The sequence below is a fragment of the Lagopus leucura genome, unplaced genomic scaffold, assembly GCF_019238085.1.
Source record: "Lagopus leucura isolate 7727_CA_CO unplaced genomic scaffold, USGS_WTPT01 Super-Scaffold_100018, whole genome shotgun sequence".
NCBI lineage: Eukaryota > Metazoa > Chordata > Aves > Galliformes > Phasianidae > Lagopus > Lagopus leucura.
In genome coordinates this window covers 13204624-13210623 of record NW_024962272.1, presented here as the reverse complement: position 1 = coordinate 13210623, position 6000 = coordinate 13204624, and positions in this window count along the sequence as shown.

Genomic DNA, 6000 nt, shown 5'->3' with positions numbered 1-6000 from the left:
TAAGAATAAGAATAAGAATAAGAATAAGAATAAGAATAAGAATAAGAAGTGTCTGCGAGCAGGATAAAGGGAAGAAACCAAGACAAGTTCAACAGCAACATAATTATCTGTCTTGGGATGGGCTGTCAACTGAAGTGATAATACTCAGTTTTCTGAAAATCATAAGCTACCTTAATTCACTAACCATCTACTGAGATGTTTTGCAGATGCTAAATAGCTTTCTCTGGTTGCTCTGGTTTCAATTATCATCTAAATGCTACAAGCTGCATGAGATGGTGCATGGCTTCCTTTGTCCTACATGTAGCAGGGTGATTGAATTAGACTTGTCTCTAAATCTCTTGAGGGTTACATCCCCAAACCTGAAATTCTTCCTTGCCTTACTTCTGTCAAGCAACGCTATGAGCTGTACTTAACCTGGGCCACACTGTTGTGCAAGCTGTGCCTAATCTGTGCTTTCAAAACACAGTATGAGCTTAAGTAAGCCAAAACTGCCAAGTTTTGGGTATCACAAACCAAAGTATCATTAAATTATAACCACTAAAATCTTACACATTTATTTACTGATGTATGTATGTATACATACATTAAAGTCTCTGCATCTATCTACCCTGTCTTGTGTGTATGCAGTGTTTTCTTGTGCTAATCTATGTGGTTATTTAAACAATAATAACACTATGCACACATCTTACTGAAAATGTGCACCATAGAACATGGAACACAATCTAGATGTGTCCTCCTAAGATATCCTTATCTTCTCTACCAAAGCTTCCTATAGGCTTGGAAGTCTACACCAATATATTGTCTTTGACTTCAAAAGTCAAATAATCTGTATTCCTCTCCCATAGATTTCTTGGTATAACTACTTGACACTTGTAGATTTGTGTGATGAAGTTGAAGAAATCACCAAGTGATTTTTGAGTGTGTGGTGAGGATAAGGTCATGGAATAAAAGATCTAAAAATTACTGAGGCCTCATCATTTGAAAGTAAGTTCACAAAAAAGCCAATGAAATACTGAATCAGAATGTGTGAATATACCATGAATGTCAATATGATGGCTTCATTACTCCTCATGTGAGTCTCCTGGAGTTTGCACATTCAAAGATACTCAAAAATTTGTCTGGGTGATTTGGTCAAATATATATTGTAGGTTTCCATATACAAAGCCATTAATCAACATCAATCAACATGTGATATACTTTGCATTCTCTCTTTAGTAGCAACGTTGGCTAGGCATTCTGAAGTTATTATGCAGAATGACTGTTAGTGCAGCATGCATAATCCATGCATAGCCAAACCTTTATGAGTAACCTTTAACAAGTATTTTCAGACCCTGCATAATTTGCAATACCACTGTTTCCAGAATACAAGACAGTCAAGAAAAAAAGAGTGTGAATGCAAGGAATAATTTATGTTTTCTTTAACTATAAAATTCTGATGATGATTGTTTGGTGTCTTATTAATGATATACAACATCTCCAAAGTAGCTGCAGGAAAACCAACACTGTATGGACTGTATCTATAAAATTAGCTATTTGCTTTTAGAATTTTTGTTTGGATAACCTTTATACAAAAATCTGAAAGTCAAAAGCTTTTATGTGTTTACTTGATTCCAGTATTCAGATGGAATATATTTCTGGAGAAACAACAGGATACTTTTCACAAACAAGTAATTAAATCCAATTATCAAAAAGAAACTACAAGATGTTTTTAGCTATCTGTATTCACAAGTCTGACCCCAAAATAGTTCTGAAAATGTTGACCAGATATGTCTTCATCTGTCCTCAATTATGTGAGTCAGCCACTGAAGAAAAAAAGAGTCAACACTCTGTAACCAGCTTTCTGCATTCTATTATAGTGTTCTGAACTGTTAAAATAAAAAAAAAGTCATGAGTAACTCTTCAAAATCATGAGATGGAACATTTAAAAAATCAGATTCAGAGAACTCTAATTCATAATTTCAATAATTTTTTTTTAGGTTACCACAAGAATAGAAAAACATGTTTTTATAATATAAGCCCACATTCTAGTAAGAACACATCTTAAAGTATGAGAATTTTAAAGAACACAAAGTATCAAAAGGATTATGATAACATCACAAGAATTCACAGCACTATTAAGAGCAAATTCTGTCCAGAATACCTATGGGGCTCAGTTCCTACCTAAGATTGAAATTTATAGTTTGAAAAAGCCTGGAATTATGGTTTTGCTGTAGCAAAAGAAAAGCAATAAGCCACCTGCAGAGAAACTGTGAGGTCAGCAGGAAAATATAGTGCTGCTAGAATGAATGCTGGGATTCCCTGGACTGATTGGAAAATGGTACACGGTACTAAAAATTCTGTGAAAATGTCAAAGAACCAGACAATTCCATTCTTTCTTGATTTAAGAGGACAAAATAAAACACTAATTTCTAGTGCAGAGATGACAAAAGGGAAAGTCCAAATTAAATTATTGGTTTTTTGGAAGATTACTTATATTGTTCTTCAAATAACTGTGTCTCAGTCTGTAGGACATCTGCTTTCTTTCTCTGTCTGCTCAGACTGACTTCTGGAATAATACAAAGATATCACAAACACTTAATTAACTTGTTTGTAGCAAAAGACCTTTAAGGAAAACAGCTCTTGGCTGTGGTTGGTTGTTTTTGGTTTTTTTTTCCCCCAACTCAGGTTCGAATATCTAGCTTTTTAATCCAGAAAGCAGATGTTTTAACAGTGCCTGGGAAATGATTTTTAGCATGTTTCATATGGCCTAAACATAATCCAACCAATAGAAATTGCTATTCCATGTTTAATCTATTCTGAGAGATTCTTTTCTTTACTAGATTTAGTCTTAACACAGAACAGCTGGAGATTGAAACATTTTTGGCACAAAAAGACCAAAATGGAAAGTTTTTTCCAGTACAAAATTGTTTGCACTCTTTGTCCTAACAGTGCCACCTGATTCCCTCTGGAAGGATTAGATTTCTCTACATCCATCATAACCAAATAGGGCAGTGTCAAGAGACCGGCAATACCCTTAGTTTGCCCATCTATGACTGACATTCAGTACATTTTTGTCTGAGTAGACCAGGAGGTTGACATAAAGGTAAATTCCAGGCTAACATTTTAAGACACAAGCTCCTTTGTGTACTGACTTCTGCTCTCACTTCTAGACTCTTCATAACCTCATATGGCATGTAAAGCAGTTTCAAGTACAAGCTTGCATTGTCACTTTAAAAAAAATCCCAGCTCGTAACATACATGTATTCATCTCTTGATGATGATAATAATAATAATAATGAAAAAAATCCCGTAAGATTGCCAGGTATAACAATAAACATGCCAGGATCTAAAAGTTCAGTGTTGGATAATGTTGCAGTTGATGTCAACGCTATTGCATTTTTAATCTAATAGAAGTATACTGCAATTTATCATGTCTGTCTCACTGGTCCCAATATTTTGCTTAATCTTTCTGAATAATAAAAATAAGGTATGAATTTTAACTGGTACGTAATCTGATTAAACAAGTGGTAAGCAAAATCCAAGACTGTGGGCTCATTGCTAAGCACAGCTGCAGGTCTTTTGAGCCTTTCATGGAATCTTCTGCTGCCCAATGCTTGTGACTGTTTATTTTCACCTGTATGTTTCATATTCTCATGCTGTCTGTTAAAAAAATCCTGGTTTTATTTTGTCAATACAAGTTTAAAAATTTGCTACAGAGATGTTCCTTACTTGTTACTTCTGGAAGAGACACTTAGGATTTCAGAAGAATGTGGGTGTTCTGTGATTCTCTGACCACATTCTTCTGATTTCAGAAGAATGTGGACACACTCTCTCAGGGTATTCAAAAACATAAGGCCACAAGAGTTCACTGTACTGTTTCAGATGAGAAATGATGGCATACCAACTTTTTTAAGAGAAACATTTGCATTTGTCAAGAGAAGCTTCTCTTTTAAACTACAAACTGCAGTTCATTAAAAATGTATGGTTTCAGTGAGATTTCAAGCTGCAATTACTTTGAATGTTTCTCAATTGTCCCAGCTCTTCTAAAAATATGTCTCTTTGAATCTTGGCACACTCGCTTGCAGTGAAGCTGAGGATCCCAAAGGACTATAAGTAACACCCTACTGTCACTTCACTGGCTTTTAGGATACTAACGCAGCCAACACATGAGAACTCGAGACGTACTTATTAGATTCTTTCTATACTAAAATATAAATATCCAAAACATTAACAAAAAAGACAGTTAAGACTGATTATAAACACCTGATAATCTTTGTGCAGGCTAGATATTGAATCCTGCAGTTCAACGTGGCATACAAAACAGCACTTCAGCACATCTGGCCCTACATCAATTGCATCTATTTATATTCTGAAATCAGAATTATCTTCTGAAATCAATCCCTAAACGTGGCCTGGTCTCCTCTGAACGTGCCTTGTACCTGTGATTTGTCCATGGCAGATAGTGAGCAGGGACATCCAACAGCTTGCACCAGCCAGGGAACCATTTTGCCCTTTCAGACACATGGATCTGTTCAGTATATTTCTGCATTGCGTGGGACCGTCTGTTACAGAAATGTAGCTGTCATGATTAATTATGAGATTTTATTATTTACTTGTTTGTTTGTTTGCTTTGGGGGGTAGAGAGGGGAATCTAAAAAGGTTGCACTGCAATACAGAAAATACACTGATTCACGTTATCTTCAAAGGCAACTATGTGAGTGGCAACTGCACCATTAAAAGGAAGAAAATACAGTGGAAGTTCAAGATTGAACTTATTTGTGTGTAGACAGAGTATACTTCCATCCTGTGCTGAGAAATGAACTACTGGCTCTGTTCTGTCCAACAGTGGTGTCTTACAGTGAGATGCAACAACTGTTCTGTCTGCAGGCCCTATACAAACAAAGGTCGCTGGCACTTTTTGCTGTAGTGCTGCTTGCAGCCCAACCTCAGAAGCACCACACAGCTCGTGCTTCTCAGACTTATAACAGTTTGGGATACTGCTTTGCTTGTAAATTGCTGTGATTAAAACCATGTTATAATGGTCTCATCCGTGAGCTAGTAGTGTAAAGCAGTTGCCTACAGGCATTGAGTTAGGTAATTGTAAGTTATGAGTCTGGTTTCATTTTTTCCACTTACATGGAGCTGCCTGGTGTGTCAGCACATGTGACATGCCTTAGCAACTCACTGCTGCCTACAGGTATTATGTCCTGGACAGAGGCCACAGAAAGGCTGTCAGAGGTGGGGTCAGTCCCTGCACTAGCAGTGTGAGTGGCTATCACTGCTGGAAGGGAGTCAAGTCGGGTGAGCAACAGACAGTGAAATGTGGATAATTATCTAAATGCTGTGTTAGAAGCAGAAGAAATCTTTATAACTAAAGGCTTTTTCTTGGTCTTATTGAAACTACTGGTTGGACACCAACTGTGTAGAAACACATCAGAGAAGTTTTTGTAAACCCAGAGTAGGGCAGGCTGAGGGCAGGCCTGATGGCGCCTGCAGCTCCTCACAGGGAGCGGAGCGGCAGCGCTGAGCTCTGCTCTGTGTGACAGCGGCAGAGCCGAGGGAACGGCATGGAGCTGTGTGAGGGGAGGGCAGATGGGGGTTGGGGACAGTTCTGCACCATAGGGTGGTGGGCATGGGACGGGCTGCCCAGGGCAGCATGCACGGCCCCAAGCTTCTGGAGTTCAAGGAGCCTCTGGATAATGCTCTCAGACATAGGGTTTGGATTTTGGGTGGTTTTATGGGGAACTGAACATCGAGCTGAACTCGATGATCCTTGTAGGCCCCTTCCAACTCAGCATCTTTTATGGTTCTATAACTAAGTCAAGTCTGGAAATGGGATCCTGCCTAAGAATTCAGGGACACAATGTAGCAGAAGGTTGTTAGAGTTAGGGTACTATGGTTAGGTCGTGGTTGAACTTGATGATCTTTAAGGTCTTTTCCAACCTGAGTGATTCTTTGATTCTGTGTTTCCATAAATTCACATACACAGCTTGAAAAATAGATGCAAAGACACTGCTTCTA